A 20295-nucleotide genomic window follows, 5' to 3' on the forward strand; every position below is an offset into this window, starting at 1 on the left:
TATCCTTTTCCTTTCTCTGTTCCTTCCTCTTCCTCACCACTCGTCCTGCTCTTCCTTTTCCTGTTCCCAGCCCCCTCACGCATATCAGTTATCCTCCACAGCCTCTTCATTACAGTCACCCTACTTGCAGTTACCTATAGGCAGGCTTGCCCTAACAGTCTCCTCTATTCCCACCCTCCCCATGCCCAGCTAATCGGTACAATAAATAAGATCTCAGGCAAAATTATTAATTGCTTAGTAGTGTGGTGTGCGTGTGTCTAGCAGCGTGGATGGGGAAAGCTGTGAGGGTGGGGAATGGGGGAGAAACTCGTCAGTGAGTACCCAAGTTGTTCCCACTGATATCGTGTCCCGGGGCCGCAGCAACACGCGTACTGCGTTTGGAGGTGAACCCCAATACTCGTGCAGCATTGCGCCAGCCTCCCCGCTCCCACGCCCCGCGCCGCCGCCACCACAGGCCAGCAACAAAGAGCAGCGTGAGTGAAAGCTAGACGCCCTCAGTTTTTTTTTTTTTTTTTTATCTTTGACGCAGTTCAGCTGAGGGAAGCGTGAGACAGGGTAGAGACATACACGACCCGGTCCACGTAGGCTACAGGCTTGTAGAAGCACGAAAGTGTTGTTATTCGTAAATTCTGAGCCGTTACGTCAAATCTTGTTATGCACTGTTTTAAGAAGTAAACATTGGTTTTGTCTTGAAAAAATACATCACCAGTGATCATTGCACTAAATTACGACACGTGAAGCCAGTCATCTCACGAAGTCATCTTGTCAAGGCGGCCAAAACGAATCCTTTAACAAGAGCAAACAGGAGTTGCCTTGTAATGAATTTTAACAGGAGCTGCCTTGTATAATCCTACCGGCCTCTTGCAGTTACCTTATATTCTTATGTTCTAAAAACTGTATGGGCGTCCCTCGCCTGTCCTCCCTGGCCTCAAGGGTCTTTATCTTTCTGTCCTTGGCTACCTGTTTCCCCATTGTGTCGGTTGAGTAGGCTTAAGTTTTTATTAATCCTAGTTTTTCTTGTTTAGCATAGCATAGCGGGGTCTAGAAGGACAAAAGGCTATCGGTACGATCTCATACCCAATGTAAGGCGTTTTTTCTTAAATACGTCACAGATACGTCAGCAGACACCCGGCGGCCTATTTTGGCGCACACGTGTGTATGACGTGCGTAACACATGAGTACGTATATGTGAGCGTGTGGGTCACTGTGTGCGGCGTACGTAGAACACTGTCAAATAGACGAGTTTATTCAACAGTTTACACGACACAACACCCAATACGATTCACTGGCCGCCTGTTTGCCTTTTGAAGATGTCTAACAGTCTCCAATGATTAGTAATAACTTTAGTTATTCCTCTGTACGTTTCGTGGTCCGAGGCCCCCAGCTGGCACCGCCTGCGCCCTCAGCCACAACATAGCAGTTAATTTGCTTGAACGACATTAAGTTTCCATCCAGGGTGGCAGCTAATATATGAAACTACTGTTGCCATCAATTCTGGTGCCCTATTGTGCCTAACTTAAATAAATTTGTTAATACTTCCCGCATCTTCCCATGACTTCTTTTATACGAAGCAACAGCGTCTTACAGGCATCCTTCTTCAAGTCTGTGTTGCCTTGACCCGCTCCTTACGCCGCAAGGACAAATGTGTTTCCCGCGTGACCTAACAATGAGGGAGCCTTTCTAGCGTCCCTTTACATGGTGCTCATGTCATGGCTAGGCAGCCATCGAGGTCTACACAGCCCTCAGCACCAACACCCATCCCAGCACGCTCTCAACCTGATCCATGTACGGGGGTGCGTTTACCCAGCCCGCCCGTCGAGGAACAAGGAAACAAACACAAGAGTAGAGTGAGTAATTCTTCATGCCCGTGGTGGTGGGTTGTGTCCCGCTGCAGCGCCCCAACCCGTCAGGAAAGGAAACCATTGCTGCTTTCTCGTTACATATATATTTTTCCCTTTTCCCCTCTACTTCTCCTTCTTCTTCTTTTCCTTCTTCTTTTTTTCATCATCATCATCTTCTTTTTCTTCTTCTTCTTCTTCTTCTTCTTCTTCTTCTTCTTATTATTATTATTATTATTATTATTATTATTATTATCATTAGTAGTAGTAGTAGTAGTAGTGTTATTACCATTCTCACCATCGTCATTTTCGTCATCATTATCATCATTATTATCATTATATATAGTTCCATTTTCAACCCTGCGCCTTCCTTCATCCAAGAAAGTTGAGGAAAACAAGCCTCTCTCTGATTCTCCACCGCACCTTCTCGTGACTGTTTGCTCGGGCTGGGACTAGGAGGGAGGCGCTGCCCTGGCCGCCGTGACCACCCCGGAAAACCTGAACCCGGCGCCCCGAGCAAGGTCCGCGCCCCGCCAGAGGCCACCAAAGTTGCGGCCCGGCCCGTGGGAGAGTCTGAAGGGGCAGGTTTCCTTCTTGCACTTGCGAAATACTTGCGTGAACACATTTTTTTTTTTTTTTTTTTTGAGGAGCGGAATGAAAGCGATTTACTATGTGTGTTTGTCTGTTTGTTTGTTTGTTTGTTTGTTTGTGTGTGTGTGTGTGTGTGTGTGTGTGTGCGCGTCATAGGCTGCTTATATAGGGGGAGTGAGCGAGAATGGACACGCATAACACATGGATTATTTCTTATGGTTGTTGTTGTTGTTATTGTTGTTGTTGTTGTTGTTGTCTTTTTTCCGCTTTGCCACATTTCTTCTTTTAGATTTAAATCCTTTTTTTTCCTTTCCTCTGATGTCTCTTTTTTTTAATTCTTCTTTTCCTGCTTTTTTTCAAGTTCGACTGGCTTTTTTCTTCACTTTATACTAATCTTTTCCCTTTTATGTCACGTTTCTTCCTTTCACAGGCTCTCCCTTCTTTGCTTTGGTACCTCGGTATATATATTCTTTCCTGCTGTTTTTCCTTGTTTGAGAAGCCTCTCTGATTTACTTTAGCTCTCCCTTTCTCTTTCTTTTGTGGTACGTTGTTTACGCACACTCTTCTTTTCACCTCATTTCTTATCTTCGGGTTATATCTTCCTGTTTGAATAACTCATTTTCTTGCTCAGTTGCATACTCTACGTTCTTTCTCTTTGTGTGTCCCTATTTTTCCTTGCTCACCTTATTCTTTGGTGATAAGCTCTTTCCTTTTAGATTTTTTTTTTACGTCTACGCCTATAGCGCCGGTAGGCTTGCTTGAGGGGCCTGGATGGTGTTCGGCCCCAGCCCGTCATGGCGCAGGCAAGTGTTTATAGTGGCGCCATCTTCTCTTGGCTCATGCTGCCCCCCGGAACTCCTTCTTGATTCACTTGGACGGTTTCCTCTAGAGTCTGGGTTGATGGGTGGTCTTCAGGACAGCATGTGGGTAGTTTTAAGCCACTCGACGGTGACTGAAAAATCCCAGGTGGTAGCGTGGGGATTCGAACTCGCGTCGTCCATCACGCGGTGAATGTGGGCCCAGCACGCTACCACTCAGCCACCGCCTACCCACAAATTACTTTTTTTTACTCTTTGATGCTTCAGCTCTCATTTTTAGGAGGATTTACCTCACTAAGTTGAATGCCTTTTTTTTGTTGTAAAATCTACTATCGTTCCCCTTTTTGCGTTACTCTTCTTCCTCTCACGGTGTTTTCTCCTCTTCGGTTCATCATTTCCATTTCCATGCCGTTCACCCCTTGTATGTTCTTCCCTTCGCAGTGCCTTCCCTTTTTACGGTGCTCGGAAAGAAAGTATCAGGAAAAAAAGTTGTTTCTTGTTATTTTTTTTAGGTTACTTTTTTTCGTGTTACTTTTTTTCCTGTTACTTTCTGTCCTACAATCCCTTTTTTCGTACTTCTTCATTGTTTACCTTTTTTTCAATCTTTCAGTCTTATATTATTTTCTTCTTTGCATTCAATTTGCATTTCAGTTCTTCAATCCCTTCCTCTCTCGCCCCCCGGCTTGTCTGTTTGGCTTGTTTTCGTTTCATATTCTGCTAGCGTTCCCTTTTGCGTTACTCTTCTTCCTTTCTTTGTTTCTTTTTCTCTTCTTCGTGCATCATCTCATATTTTCATGCCGTTCATTCCTTGTATTTTCCCTCTTTTCACGATGCCTTCACTTTTTACGTACTTCATTGTTCTTCTTTCCGGCCTTCTGTTTTATTTTTTTTTCTGTTTCACGGTGTCTGTCTTTGCTTTCGGTGCCTCAGTTATTTTTTTCAATGCATTTCTCCCTTGCCGCCCAGCTTGTCCGTCTGTCTGTCTGTCTGTCTCTCTCGCCACGTCACGTCCTCCTGCTGCCCTGTCCTAACCCCAAGGTCCTCACCCTCCCTTCGTGCCGCTACCCTCCGCCGCTCAGTCCTCAACCAACACACTTTATTTGGCTTCCGAGTCCAACCAAACCCCGCCGGGCCTCACCTCAGCTCCCAAGTCCTCCTGCCCTCCCTTCCACGCCGCTGGTGCTCCTTCCCTGTATACCCTCCTCCTTCTCCTTTCTCCTCCTGCTTTTCTGCTATATTCCTCCTTGACGTCCTGCTCTCATTCTTCTTCTTTTTTCTTCCCACCTTCTCCTCCTGAATCTCTTATTCTCGTTTTTTCTCATCCTGCTCCCATTTTCTTTATTTTCTCTTCTTCTCCCATTCTTTTCTTCTTTCTGCACCCTTCTTCACCTTCCCTTCTTCCCAACTCCATCTCTTCTCCTCCCTATCTTCTTCCGTTCTCCTACTCTTGTACACCTCATTTTTTCCTTATCTTCTTCCTTTCTTTTCCCTTCTCCATACCCTTCCCTCATTACACTATAAGCATGAGCACTTACACGTCTGCCTTCCAGTCCATCCAACGCCAATGTCTCATTTTCTCTTACAGCTCCTACTGCCGTCTCTCTGAATGGTCACTGCTAATTTAGCCTTACGTCACCTGTCTCTTTGAATGGACGGTCACTTCTAGCTTAGTTAACATCACCTATGCCTCTTTGAATGGAAACTTCACCTCACCTTTACATCTTTGAATGAACGGTCACTGCTAACCTAACATTATCCCTGTCTCGTTTACGTCTGTTATCTCTTCATTCTGTTACTCTACCTCTTTCTCCTCCTCCTCCAATTATTCGCTTCCTGCTCTTTTATACCTCCTCCTCCTTTCCTTCTCAACTTCTTCCTCCCCTATCCTTCCCCGTTCCTTGTTCTCCCCACCTTATCATCCTCCCACCATTATTCTCGTCTTCCTTTTCTCCTCCTTGTTCCCTCTTTCTCTCCCTGTCCTCCTCCACTCTTTGTCCTACGATCAGCCGAGTTTCGTTGTGACTAAGAAGTGAATGATCAGAAACACGAATCACTTCCGAACGCCGACACGCCCTTTCTCTCTCCCGTCCGGTCGCCTCCCACACTTCCCGCCCCGCCCCTCATCACCCCTCCCCTCCCCCACCCCTCGCTGCCCGCCCAGAGAATTTCCTTCCTCGCCCAGAACGTTGACCTCTCCTGCGGGAAGCGTCGGTGGGTTCTCCCTCATTATTTGAATCACATCACCGCGCCGCCGCCACAGCCACCACCACCGCCACCTCTCTCTCTCACCCCCACCCCTCTCTCTCTCTCTCTCTCTCTCTCTCTCTCTCTGTGTGTGTGTGTGTGTGTGTGTGTGTGTGTGTGTGTGTGGGTGGGGGGGGGGAGAGAGAGAGAGAGAGAGAGAGAGAGAGAGAGAGAGAGAGAGAGAGAGAGAGAGAGATTGTCTTAAGATTCAGCAGCGTAGGCGTAAGGAGCTTCATTCATTAATACATTTCGTATCAGTGGCTTACAGAGCGTGTTGGAATGCCTCGTGAGCCCCAGACAGCAAGCTTGGGGCACTGGGGCGGGGGCAGCACCAGCACAGGTGACTAAGACGCTGTCGCTGTTGTGCCTATTTATGGGTTCCGCTTAACATAATTATTCGGAAACTTGATCTCTCCAGAGGTACATTTTTTTGCGTGCCCATATCTGCTTTGTTCCAAGAGAGGCAACAAGCGCGTGTGGTTCTTGTTGCCATAAACTCGTGGTTCTTTACGTTGCTTGGTATGAAAATATGAATGGGGAGCATGGAATAGAGCCAAAAAAAAAAAATCATTACAGATGTGAAAGGGGGAAACCAGGCATTTGGAATTTCTATATTCTTTTTTTTTTTTCATAATCAGTGTCTGACTGAGATACATACTTACAGAATTCTCTCACATGTGATATCGACAATTGATTAGTCCGTACTCCCAGTGCCTGTAAGGTTGTATTCTCAAGTGTGTCTGTATGTGTGTGTGTGTGTGTGTGTGTGTGTGTGTGTGTGTGTGTGTGTGCTTCGCGTTTTAATGAGCCCCGCGCTTCAATACACACACTCCTCGCTACTCCTGAAGGTTGTGGACTCTAATTTCAAAGTCATTATCGTGCCCAGGACTCAAGGATGCGGGGCCCAGCAAGTACCAGCACCACCTTGGCGCAGAGCCGCAGTGATGCGTGAGGGGCCCGGGGCGCTCTCCGCTGTATAATATTGAGATATAAACATACACACGCGGCACTTTTTACCTTTTCCTGTTGAGACCCCATGAATAATGTTATGACTTCAAATTGCGCGGCACTTATTTCTTATTCCTGATGTATTTTGTGGCTCCTTGAGTAATGGTGTACGGCTTCAACTTTTTTCAGGAGGGATCCCGAAACACCACTGAACCTTGAACCTTTTTTTTTTGTGCGTGTATTTCTTTTGCGGCCAGTTTTTTATTGGAGCAACATAGAGAAGACATTTTTCATTTCCTTAATATAGCCTTTGGTCTGCCTACCTTACCTTAGAAAATAAGTATATAATGTGTTGTTTCTAAGTAATGAAAGGGGCAACAGATTGTAGAAGCCATAGAACAAATGTGAGTAAAGATGCAACTTGATGCGAGTGCCTATTTTTATAGATAATACCTGACCTGCCTGTTTACGCTGATCATGACACTGTGACCTGAAGTTAACATGAATGTGTGTGATGACTTAGTATTGGTCGCAATCCCGTGGATGAAGCGGAAATAAATCAGGCAGCCCAGTCAGGTACACGCGAGTGACTGATGAAGGTCGTTGTCTGATTTATCGAAGTGTGGAATCAACCCTTATGCTCATTTGAGGTTTTTACAAAGTCTCACAAAATCATAAGGGCAGAAACCTTAAATCAAATGGTACAAAAAGGTTGGACCTGAAGGCAGTGATAAAGTGGAGGGTTAAGGCAGAAAAACTTAGTAGCGAAAAAACAACTAGAAAATATATAAGATGGAAGGATCACACAGGGGATTTGGCCAATCTACAAAAAAATAAGGAATGAATCCTTAGCCTTATTTTAAATTTTTGACAAGTCAAATTGAATCGTCAAGACGATACCAATGAAGTTTTTATCAGTCTTCTTGAATCAATAAAATTACCCAAAAAGTGATTTGTAAAACTGGGGATTGAACCTTCGTACTAAAATGTACTTTTTACCGCCTTGTCAGATTATAAAGACATAACCCATAAATCAATTTATTTGAAGAATTATTCCCGTTAAGATCAGACCTTTGCTGAAACAATTTCTCAGTGTGGGATGTTGCCGACCACAGCTAGGAGGCTTTTCTAGGTAGCCCCGTTTTGTTGAGTTTTCAGAGGATGTCGTGTAGTACGTGAAGGCTCACTGATACAGCTCAGACTCCACTGTTCGGGCTCCTTGCTGAGAAAACAAAAATTGTGATGAATTCCCGATTTGACGTCAGTTCTGTCCGTAGAAAAATACTAGGCATTAAGGTTCATCACCGAATTCGTTCTGTGGATTTTTATTCACCTCAGACTGCATTACTTCGGCTCTTCACTGAGGGGGGAACAAATGCTAAGAATCCAAGCATTTACATAAATCACGTACGTCGTTCCATGGATTGTGTAAATATGATTGCTCGTGAGTATAAGTAAGCCTTCAATACCTTTACTCCTCAACGGGAGAAAAGAAATGCGAAGAATTCCCGGTAGGAAATCAGTCCGTGGAAAACCGATGAGGCATTAACATTCATCACGCGGGTGTGGGTGGGCCGCCTGCATTGGGAACGAAAAGGGTGGAACGGGCCTCACCCACAACAGCAACAGCCTAGATAACTGATTCTGGTGCAGAAAAGGTCTAGTTACAGGCGCTGAAAAAAATCAGCCACCGTACAAACGAAAGAATGTTAAATTAATGAAAATCAGAGAGAATGGACCCTGCGAACTCTTTCTGGCGTATGTTTTCGATGGTTTTCCTACTAGTTCATGTGTAAGGGCTGGATTTATTTACTTGCCAGTCTTGTATTGATTATGATGGCCCTCGATCATTTATGTTTCTGATGACTGTTACCTACACACACACACACACACACACACACACACACACACACACACACACACACACACACACAGCGTCTTTCCTCACACTTCTCGGGAAAGCCTCAAGTGAGTCAGGCCTGGGAGTCATGAGTGAGGGGCGGGCGCCTGGAGGGGAGCGTCGGGGAGTCTAACGGCGGATATCATCATGGGTTCGAGGAAGAGGTGAGTCGAGGTGTGAGTCAAAGAGACATCACCGACCGAACTCCTCAAAAGATTATCCCTCAGAGGCCCGCACAATACGCTTAAGTTGTGGAGAGAAGAAAAGGAGATCGGTCGATGATTACTGCTCGTAGTATTGTTATCTTTTACGCTAAAGGTTTCAAGAGTGCGTAAGAAAATCCGCCGAAGAACTAAAGAGTCAAAATAGAATGATAGATATAGTTCCTGAGTTGCCTTTCATTTTCTTCCATGGCAGTCGTTACCGGAAATAGCAGATGATATCATATGACATTGCTACTCGTTTTAAGGATCATTAAGTCTTGTTCAATGTTGCGGAGAGAAGACAAAAAAAGGGATAGATGCAGATTATTGCAGGTGATCTTATATCCGTGACAATCGTTATTCCAGAATCACGTAATATTAATTGACATCAGTAGCTACCTGTCTTAGAGATCGTTAGTCTCTTTTACCTTTCCATTACCAGTCGTTGAGGTGTGGTGTGCTGAAGACTCACCTTACCCGTGACCAGGTATTCCTCCGCCATGTAACGTTCGTCTTATCTTTTTCCTCCCAGCTTCCCACCCTTCCTCCCCATCGCTGCCATCCCCTTCCTCCATTCCTGCCTTTTTTCTTCCTATTATTAGTGGTTCTTTACTTATATAGTTCTAATATAAAACGTTGTCTACGTCACAGAAAAAAAAACTACGAATTTAGAAATCCTAATACCTCCTAAAACTCATAAAACCTAAGACCTCAGCTAACTTGCAAAGAAGGATGTAAAGAAATCTTGGCAGCAGGTCCAGTATTGCAAATCAGTCTCATCATAAACAGATCAGCCGCAGAAAGGCATTTAATTACGAGCTGGTGTCCGCCTTCATCTGGGTTGTCATCACTCTGCACTGAAGACACTCACAATTGTTGCACGCTCAAGATATTCTGATCTTTTAATTTCCTTGCCAAAAGTTTACTCAAGGACTTTTATGATATTTGCAGCGGTCAAGTGGACCCGTTTATAACGGCAAGATGGTTCAACAAAATGTAGATTCATGAGAGGGCATTCAAATGAATATTACTTAAGTAAAGCAATGATTGGATTGTATATACAAATGACGCAACTCACTCATGTGTTTTAATCAGTAAACGTTTTCATGTTCCACCCTGGAAAAAATATAACATACGATTATTTCGTTAAAACAGTGGTTCCCAAACATTTTTACATGATGCCCGCTATTGACTTCTAAGAAATCCTCACGCCCCCCCCCCCCATCATTTGTTTATATATATATATATATATATATATATATATATATATATATATATATATATATATATATATATATATATATATATATATATATATATATATATATATATATATATATATATATATATATATATATATATATATATATATATATATATATATATATATTAATCAGGAAAACATTCAAACGACAGGACCAACCTGCCTTCCGCATATTGATGTTTATGTTAGGTATATCGGGAGAAGGACGCTGAAGGAGGCCAAATTTGAAGTTTACTTACACTTTTGGTGAGGGGGCATGCAAATGGTGGGCGTGGCAGAGGTGAAAATTCAGAGGACAGAAAATGATGGAAACTGATGACCCGCTGTAGCGAGACTACTAGAGACCCATGACAGGAACCCCCTCGAGCGAAGATGTTTATGTTTAGTCTACGCATTAATTTCGTCCGCGTTTTCTGTGGCGTGTGTACCTATCCGTCAGCTGTTCAGTGTTTGGATGTGTGGTGACCGCAGGGCTCCTCACGCGTCCTTAGTAATTTTACCGGAAATCATCACTGGTAAGTTGCTTTATCTCTACACCTGTGCGACAACGGAACGTAGCCCTTGGTGAGCAGGCAAGTGGCGGTATGTGCCTTAAAAGCCAAAAATATTCTTAAACTTAATGATCAAAACAGAAATAGTCAAGATTTGGTAAATGTTCTACTAATTTCCCTATAACTTAACATCCTCCTTGCCTTCCTACCTTAGAAATGGGACCAAGAATTTTTTTTCCCTTTCCAGCAATGCAACAAAAAAAGTAAAATGTGCACATAAATTTTTCTACATGTGAGTAAAAGATTAATGTTTAGCTACATTCGAGCGGCCGCTGCATTGTTTTGATGACGACCTCACCACTGGCCACCTGCACACCCCGACCTATAGCAGTAGTAAGTGGGGGGCTAGTGGTGTTAGGTTAGGTTAGGTTAGGTTAGGGGACTTTTGTTGTCAAGGTACTAATTTTGGGTAGTTAGGTTACCACTACAATGGATCTGGTTTAGTTGGACGTGGTTATTACCTACCTACATTATTGGTTCAGATAATTGATCATAAAATAAAAATAATATAAATTTTCAAGGGTCTAATTCGTTCAAAACTCGCAAAACTGTTAATAATACTCTTATCATTATACAATTATCATTCAGTCGCTCTCAAGGTGTGTAGAGGCGATGGGTTTAAATTTGTACAACCTCGTGGTCAGTAGGCTACAAATGCCATACAGTGGGGTTGGATTTGTCTCTCCCTTACGTGTATTTACAGTCGTTTGTCACCCAACAAACCGCCAGTGTATTATAGAACAAAAGTAATGTCACCACTCGCCAGGGTTCGTCAGTAGGCTAGGAGTGCTCGTGCGGACTTATTCTGATCTTGCCCAGGATTATTAAAACCTAACTTAGTGCGCGTATATAATGAAAATCTTAGCAAACTTTGCTAGAAAATAGTGTTATTGATGAAACCCAAAAACATGGGAAATAGCCTATAAATTTGTAGTCATATAAAAGAAAGTGTTTCATTTCATTTGTCCATCAACAAAGCAGGAATTTTAATGGGTGTGGCACCTGCGCATTTCTAGTTCGTGAATACATGAAAATCAACTGTTGTGATTGATATTCAAGCTAATGTTTATGTATACAAAAGAACCTTCAGTCCTTATAAATCCCAAACATGCCGATTTGCTTCGATAATAATCTACCATACAAGCATGCGGAAAGACATTATGAAGTCAGATCATATTCGAACGATCTGTGGCCATTTAAATGGCTATATATATTTCAGCTCATTTCAGGCACATTAGAGGACATCTGGCTCTGCAAGTGCAATTAAAGGGTATTTTAATAATTTACTGCATGTAAATAATGATTAATATTCCAAATAACATGAAATAGTAAATAATAACTTGAATGTGATGCTAGGCTATTTCGAATATTACCCATGTTATTTACATGCAACAAATTTTCTAAATTCCTTATGAATAGGCACTTGCAGTGCCAGATGTCATTTTGTGTGTCTGCAATGAGATGAATTATAGGTATTTAAAATACTGATCTCTAATATAATAGAGATCAGCGATTTGAAAGGCATTTGATCGTTAGAGTATGATCTGACTATACTGTTTGATATAAGCTTGTCTATCGTGTGCTTGTATGGTATATTATAATTATTGATACAAAGTGGCATGTTTGCGGTTTATATAATAGGGTTTGAGGGTTCTTTGTATGCACAAACATTCATATATCACTGAAAATAAAAAGTTGATCTTCACCCAATCACGAACTAACAATGTGCAGGTGCCACATCTAGGCTCGCGAGTGGACAGATGGAATGAAACAGACTATAGTCAGAAGGCAGGCGCTGTTATGTTCAGTGGCAGCCTAAAATATGATACTTTTAGGCATTTCATTACTGATGGTTCTATGAGATGTGAAAATGAATGTTTGTTATTCAACAACTTATGTAGTTTGAATATCTATGCAATGTAAGGTAAACTAAGATACTTGAGTCGGGGTTTGAGCTTTGATAGGATTTATTTTATTATTAACATAAAAATATAGTCAGAAGAGACACGCCAGTCCTCGTCGACAGACCGACTTGGTCGGCTCAACTGACGTCAGCCGATTGAGTCGTTCTGTCGGCACCCTCCCTTCTGACGTTATTATAGCCCCCTTCAGACAATCGACAAACCATCTCTGTAGGGCTCTTCCATAGCCCAGCCAGCCATCGTGCTGGCGAAAATACAACAACAATAATAGTCATCAGAAAACTCATTGAACGAACAAGTTTTTTTCGTGAGATTCATAAAAAACAAACAATCTGGCCATGCCCAACACCTGCCCATCCGTCCAGAGTCTTGGTGTCTCAGCCGTCCTTTGCATCCCTTTCAAAGTGGACGGTTTTTACGGTTACTAAAAGCTGCCTTGTCCAGCATCTTTAGCCTCGTTAGATCAACAAGTTTCCTTATAGTTTATTACCTTAGAATGCACAAACGAAACTTTTTAAGCCGAAGAGCACCTTGTTTAATGGCGGTTGAAAAGAGTAATTTCCATAAAGTTCACATGATTAATAAAAAAATCAAATATTATCAATATATATCGCTTTAGTTTAGAAGAATTTTCCTCGGCACATCGAGTCCCTCCTACGCGCCATCACCAGTTTTGGAAGTGAATGTCAATATCCTTCGGACTAGTGCGGCAAGCTAGGCCACACTCGGACACCCGAACAGTTTACCATGCTGTTGCACCCAGAAATTAGTCTCTGGGTGCAATTGTCTCCAAATCACTGGCCACCTAATGAAAGATCGAATAAGGATTGAGCGAAAACTTTAAAGGATGGACACCTCTAGCTGTGTATTACGTAGTGCTCTTCTATGTTCTTATGTTCCCGGTAGGGTAGATAGAGCAAAAAACTAGAGTGGATGTTCTGGGGTAGGGATGTATTTCAGTGGTTGACTGTATGTTTCAAACGAATGCCTGGCGTCAAAAATAAGAAAAAAACAAGATCAGTTACATGGACATTTGGACAGTTTATATTTTTTTGCTGCCAGGAATCAAGTCGCTTCAGTTTCGTGTCAACAAAGATATCGTTTCGTCGCACTGGTCTCTGGCGAACGGAATTAAGCAAAAAAGTGAGCCTTGATACGGTGGAGTCTTGACCACCTGCGTAAAAAATCATGAGGAGAAACTACTTTTGATGTTAGGGAAGGTCGTGGCTTGTGTGATGTCAGACCAGTCAAGGTTGGACGGCTTTGTCTACCCGGTCCAAACCACACGCATATGCACACGCACACGCACACACACGTATGCACAAGCACATGCGCACACACACGTACAATCTCTCCCTATCCCTCATGCTCTTTTTTTCTCGATTTTCTTTTCTTAAAAACACACACACACACACACACACACACACACACACACACACACACACACACACACACTTATCATTATCCCTCATATTTCATCCTCAAGACACAGCAAACAGCATCACCAAACCAACCATCGCCACACAACTCTGCATGTACATAACATAGCAATCATGCCCATGCAGCGTTTTACCGATGCAGTGTCAGGCGTGTTGCATTGATGTTTGTCTTATAGTTACTCCTGAAAAGGCTTTTCTTGATTGATCGTTTTTGTTTTGTTTTGTTGCATTTGCATTATCAGTTCGTTTTATTTTTTTTCACTTGGCTGTGCCCTAAAAATAAACCTGTCGTCTCACTGAGCGTTGCCAAGACTTTTCCAGCATGCAGACCTCATGAGCTATGTTTTAAGCCGCACCAGATATGCCTTAACACTAAAGTTGTAGTCTTCTTATATAGAGGTGCAGCTTGCTCTTACAATGACTTATGAAACGTATTTGACAGCACCTTGTCTAAAGTAGGTTCGGTATGAGTCACCCTCCGGCACTGGGTCACGAGAGACTGTATACACTGCGTTGCTACCTTTTCAAAAATAGACAAACAGATTGCTACCAGAGTTAAAGGCACAACTCTTAGCACTGTTAACAGTTCCCTGTAGTAAGATATATTTGAAGAATAATGTTTTCACAGCACAGATATATTCATTAGAACTATCCTGTGTGCGCAAATATGCATGCTGAGGGTCAGTCAACATAGGAGCTTCAGTGTGGAAAATTAGAGATTTTTCACATCCATTACACAATATAATTTAAATGCGTGTACTCCGTATTTTGTGACCTCCCTAGAAACCAGTGGTCTAAATGCTAAACAAAGTGAACAGTTTCCTACGTAGCCCCTCTTTTCTACCTGCCTGCTAGAACTTTTGCAAAGTAGTCCAAACTATATCCGCTGCGGGATTTATATGCCAAACAAGATCCTCAGTGTCTTATGTCACTCCTCCTCTGCTGCCTTCCTCCGAGGACGTATGCAAAGCAGTCACAATTATTCCCGCTGCAAGGCAACTAACAAACGTCACCGCCATCACTCTGCTGTTGTCTAGCCTCTCCTCAGCTATTAATTGTGCTCCCTGGCGAGGTCACAAAGCTTGTAACCTGCGACTCGTAAAAGACTGGTGAGGTCATACGCCATGTCTGTGCCAAGCTAATGCAATAATTATCTTCCCTCTCACCAATGGTGATTCTTTGCAACGATGATTGTGTTGGTCAGTTAAGTTCCCTAGCCTCGTAATTCTCTGCTGTCCGTGATTTTTTTTTCATAATGTCATGTAAATCTTGGTGATTTACTCTTCTGCTTATCGTCATGATGTTCCTCAATATTTCAACAGCGATACGAAGCACAAGACGTTCACTGTGAAAAAATACCGATATATAGATTAAGCAAGTTTACATATGAATATAAGGATACTTATAAGATACCAGTCGCTGTACACATGGTAGCTCCGTAGAATTATATATTATCCGCCATTCCCATCTATTAATCTGTCTAATCACCAACTGAAACTTTCTGTCGCATATGTATCAGTTATAAATTTCCTTAATTCATTCCACTGATCCACTGCCCTATTCATGAACCAGTTTTTGTCTGTCTTTTCCCGAAACCTGAATTTATCAAATCTTTGCCCATTGCTGCTGGTCTTAGCAGGTATTTTCAGTTAGTTTTCTTAAAGTAGAAGCAAAAGGGTCTTTATCACACACGATTTTTACTTTCAAATATAAAATTCCTTGAGACCGTTAAAGCTGTATGTGTGTGTGTGTGTGTGTGTGTGTGTGTGTGTGTGTGTGTGTGTGTGTGTGTGTGTGTGTGTTACCCGGGTATTCCCCCAACGACCCTTCCCTGGGTGTGGCGGCGCAGGAAGAGAAAAATAATATGATCGCCGAGAAAAGGCTGAGTATCGGCCTTTTAAGGGCGCGAAGGCTCGGTGCGAAACGGTTGTCGGCAGATTTTTTGGTGTTCATGTCTGCGTTTGTTTTCCCGCGATGTTGCAAGTCTGTGTATGCACTGTTGACTCTGCCTAGTTTTTTGTAACTAGCTACTATTGTTTTTGTTCTCCTTCTTCTTTTATTATTATTATTATTATTATTATTATTATTATTATTATTATTATTATTATTATTATTATTATTATTATTATTATTATTATTATTATTATTATTATCATCATTATTATTATTATTATTATTATTATTATTATTATTATTATTATTATTATTATTATTATTATTATTATTATTATTATTATTATTATTATTATTATTATTATTATTATTATAAGTAGTAGTAGTAGTAGTAGTAGTAGTAGTAGTAGTAGTAGTAGTAGTAATAGAGGTAGTAGCAGTAGTAGTAATAGTATTAGTAGTATTAGTAGTAGTAGTAGTAGTAGTAGTAGTAACAGCAGCAGCAGCAGCAGTAGTAGTAGTAGTAGTAGTAGTAGTAGTAGTAGTAGTGATCTTAATGTTTGATAGTTTCCTAAACCATACTTTTTTTTATTCCGCTTCTCAACCTCCTCATCCTTCTCGATGTTTTACTCCTCGACCCCCAAAACTGGCTTTGTGCTCAAAAGTCTTCATGATTTTTTATCCCTGAATGATCAATAAAATACGTCCTGGTAGTGAAGTAAGTTTAATGACTGGTGGTGGTGGGTATGCAGGATCAGTTCGTGTCATTACGTATGCAGTATCAGTAGTAATAGTAGTAAATTGTATATATAAAGTACCAATGCGGTTTGAGGGAATAAGAACTTAAGTCTGAAAGTTTATTATAGTTGTAAGTATTGATTGGTACAAGGCACTGTATCAAATAAACATGGCACGTATGAAAATGTTCGGCAGGTATATACGGTTCGATAGATCAGACGAGCGTTGAATAGAAGTATATTAAATAAAGAGTTTACTGTACTTTTACGATCGGTTTTTCCCCTCTCAAGGCTTGTCCAAACGTTTGTATATGTCTTCGTGACGAATATAATGACTTTTATCCTTTTCCTGCTGGCAGACTAGGGATTGAGCGGCGGGAAGTGAAGGGTTTCTTACTTGTTTATATTGCTGTTCGATGTATCAAAGACTAAACCATTAAATGCAGGATCCTAGTAAAATATTCTTTATTTTTATTTTATTTTATTTATTCATTTTTTTACGGCAAGGGAAGCAGCTCAAGGGGAAAAAAAAGTAATAATGAGAAAAAAAGCCCGCTAAACATTGCCCCTGTAAAAAAAAGTTCAGAAGAGTGGTCAAAAGAGAGGTCAATTTCGGGAGGAGAGGTGTCTCGATACTATCCTCCTGAAAGAGTTCAAGTTCAAGAGTGCAAGGGATGAAAGAATGAAAATGATGGTTAGCTCTTGCATAAGGGATTTGGACAGTATAGGGATGAGCTAGAGTAGAAAGTTGAGTGCAGCGGGGCCGCGTGAAAAGGGGAGGAATGGAGTTAGCAAGTTCAGCAGAGCAGTCAGCATGAAAATATCGATAGAAGATTGAAAGAGAGGCAACATGGCGGCGGAATTTAAGAGGTAGAAGACTATCAGTAAGAGGAGGGGAGCTGCTGAGACGAAGGACCTTTGATTCTACTCTGTCCAAGAGAGCTGTATGTATAGAGCCCCCCAACACACACACATGAGATGTATACTCCATACGAGGGAGGACAAGGCCCCTATATATGGATAGCATTTGGGAGGTGGAAAAGAACTGGCGGAGACGATGCAGAACGCCCAACCTCGAGGAAGCTGATTTAGCGAGAGAGTAGATAATGTTTCTAGTTAAGATTTTGAGTTAAGAATAGACCGAGGACGTTTAGTGTAGAAGAGGGTGACAGCTAAGTGTTATCGAAGAATAGGGGATTGGTGTTGGGAAGATTGAATTGAGCTCACAGATGGAGAAATTGAGTTTTTGAGGCGTTGAGGGCGTTGTTGGTCCTCTTACTACTTCTGCGTATAATAATAATAATAATAATAATAATAATAATAATAATAATATTAATAATGAATATAATATTTTTTTTATTATTAATAATATTACTATTATTATTATTATTATTATTATTATTATTATTATTATTATTTGGATTATTATTATCATCATTATTGCTATTATTATTATTATTATTATTATTATTATTATTATTATTATTATTATTATTATTATTATTATTATTATTATTATTATTATTGTTATTATTATTATTATTATTATTATTATTATTATTATTATTATTATTATTATTATTATTATTATTATATTATTATTATTATCATCATCATCATTATTGCTATTATTATTATTATTATTATTATTATTATTATTATTATTATTATTATTATTATTATTATTATTATTATTATTATCATCATCATTATTTTCTCTTTTTTACTTCGCCTTCTTTTTCTTCCTCCTCGCCGTTATCATGATTTTTTTTCGTCCCAAATAATTATTATACTTACTGATACGCATCACAATTTGCAAGCGACAGTATATCATTTTACTAGCTGTCTTTTTTTCGTGTGGGTGGGGGTAGCTCGAAACCTAGTACACACACACACACACACACACACACACACACACACACACACACACACACACACACACACACACTCACACACAGACATACACATACACACACAAGTATTCAGATAGCTAAGTACGTAATAAAAGACGATAAATGAAAGATGAAAAAAATACAGTTTATGGTTTGCCCACTCCAGCAAGTAAGCGTGGCCAGAGACAATAAGGTGTGTGATGCGCTGTGTGTGTGTGTGTGTGTGTGTGTGTGTGTGTGTGTGTGTGTGTGTGTGTGTGTGTGTGTGTGTGTGTGTCCTCGGCAGATAATGAACCCAGGCATTGTGTAAAGAGTAACGGGGACACCAGGGACATGTGTGTTTGTGTGTGTGTGTGTGTGTGTGTGTGTGTGTGTGTGTGTGTGTGTGTGTGTGTGTGTGTGTGTGTGTGTGTATCAAAGCTAGATACGTAGAAAGAGAGACAGAAATTGATAAGGAAACAGTCAGATACATAGACAGATAAGTGGAGACAGACAGACAGCCATAGATAGACACAGAGACAGACGGACAGACATAGATACAGGCAGACATGCAGATAAACAGACAGATAGACAGACAGACAAACAAACAGACAGACAGACAGACAGACAAAGATCACCAGGTACACATTCAAACAGAGATACAGCCGTCACACTTTTTCGTAAGTTCATTGATTAATTATGTATATTTACTTATTTATTTGTTTACCTCTGTGTGTCAGTGTAGTTTATGAATCTGTGCGCGTACACTATCACCTGCCAATAGGCGCATTTAGGATGTTGTATGTATACGTGCCTGTATGTATACGTGAGATGGTCAGTTCCCGTTAGGTGGCGCGAGTTTACTGTTCTTGCGGAAGGTTGGAGAGAGAGAGAGAGAGTGATGGAGGAAGAGACGTATGAAAGACGGAAGAAATAAGGAAGTAGAAAGGCTGAGAGGCACGGAGTGGCGAAATTTTTAGATCTTGCAAATGAGCGAAGGATTAATGAAGGAGACAGGAAGGGAGAACGATATAAGGAAGGGAAGGGAAAGATTGAACGAAGAAGAGCGGCGAGATAAGTTTGCACCTCCAGTAATGTGATTGGAAAAGAGAATTTACGGAGAAGACGGGTAAAGGAAAGAAGAAATGAAGAGAATGGAGAGATTGAGAGAAGTAGGGCGAGAGAAGTTTACAGATCCCGCATAATAAGCGCGGAATGGGTGAAAGAGAGATGAGGAGGGGAGAGACAGATTAAGAAAAGGGTAGCTGAGAAGATCCATCTTGCAGAAAAAAACAAAAGAAACAAAAATGAGATAGATGGTGGAGAGAGGAAGGGAGGAAAGAAGGAAGGAAGGGAGGACATCAGATGGACAGACTGAGAATCGAAAATAGTGATACTTAAAAGGGAAAGGGAGGGAAAGTGGCCGTGAGAAGACAAATTAAAGTTAAATTTCAAGAAGTAAGCAACAGAAAGGAATAGATGGAAATATAGAGAACTGAAAGCACCGGATAGCCTGAGAGAAGAAGCGAAGACGTGAGGAAAGCGAAAGTGACCAAGCGTAAGAGAGAGAGAGAGAGAGAGAGAGAGAGAGAGAGAGAGAGAGAGAGAGAGAGAGAGAGAGAGAGAGAGAGAGAGAGAGAGAGAGATATGCTCGCCTCTTGTACCTAATGATCCTTGCATATCTTGGTCGTCGTGATGAGGCTACTGTTTATCGCATGGCTTCTGTTTTTTCATGCCATCAAGCAAGACATACAACTCGGCAGCCGTTCAAAGACATTCAATTTATCTACCTGCTTTATGTGACATTAATGAACGCATGGAAAAAATTATTGACAACTTTCCTGGACGAGGTATTTTTTGAGCGACCTCAACGTCAGTTATCGCTTATAAGTAAGTGGTTCTGTCGGTGATGAGCTAATATGATCCTAATACAGATGAGTTTCGTCCGCCTTAAAAGGCTGGGTAGTTGGTCCATGAATACTGTGAGTTTTTTGGTGCCTCTTAAACTTAAATGTGACATCATCGGGTTCTCAGTCCAGCCTTGGGAAAAAAATGTCAATTGATGAATAAACTTGT

The 20295-nt window shown here is 41.3% G+C and overlaps 1 long non-coding RNA gene across 1 annotated transcript in view; it reads left to right on the plus strand.

Moving 5' to 3' along the window:
- The first annotated feature begins 10230 nt into the window (after positions 1-10230).
- LOC126995327 (uncharacterized) overlaps positions 10231-20295 on the plus strand; it is a 22297-nt gene continuing 12232 nt past the window's right edge. The window contains exon 1 of the long non-coding RNA XR_007750208.1: positions 10231-10321. This is a non-coding gene — a long non-coding RNA (uncharacterized LOC126995327). The remainder of the gene's footprint in view (positions 10322-20295) is intronic.

This window comes from Eriocheir sinensis, chromosome 8 (genome assembly GCF_024679095.1).
Source record: "Eriocheir sinensis breed Jianghai 21 chromosome 8, ASM2467909v1, whole genome shotgun sequence".
In the NCBI taxonomy this organism is placed as follows: domain Eukaryota; kingdom Metazoa; phylum Arthropoda; class Malacostraca; order Decapoda; family Varunidae; genus Eriocheir; species Eriocheir sinensis.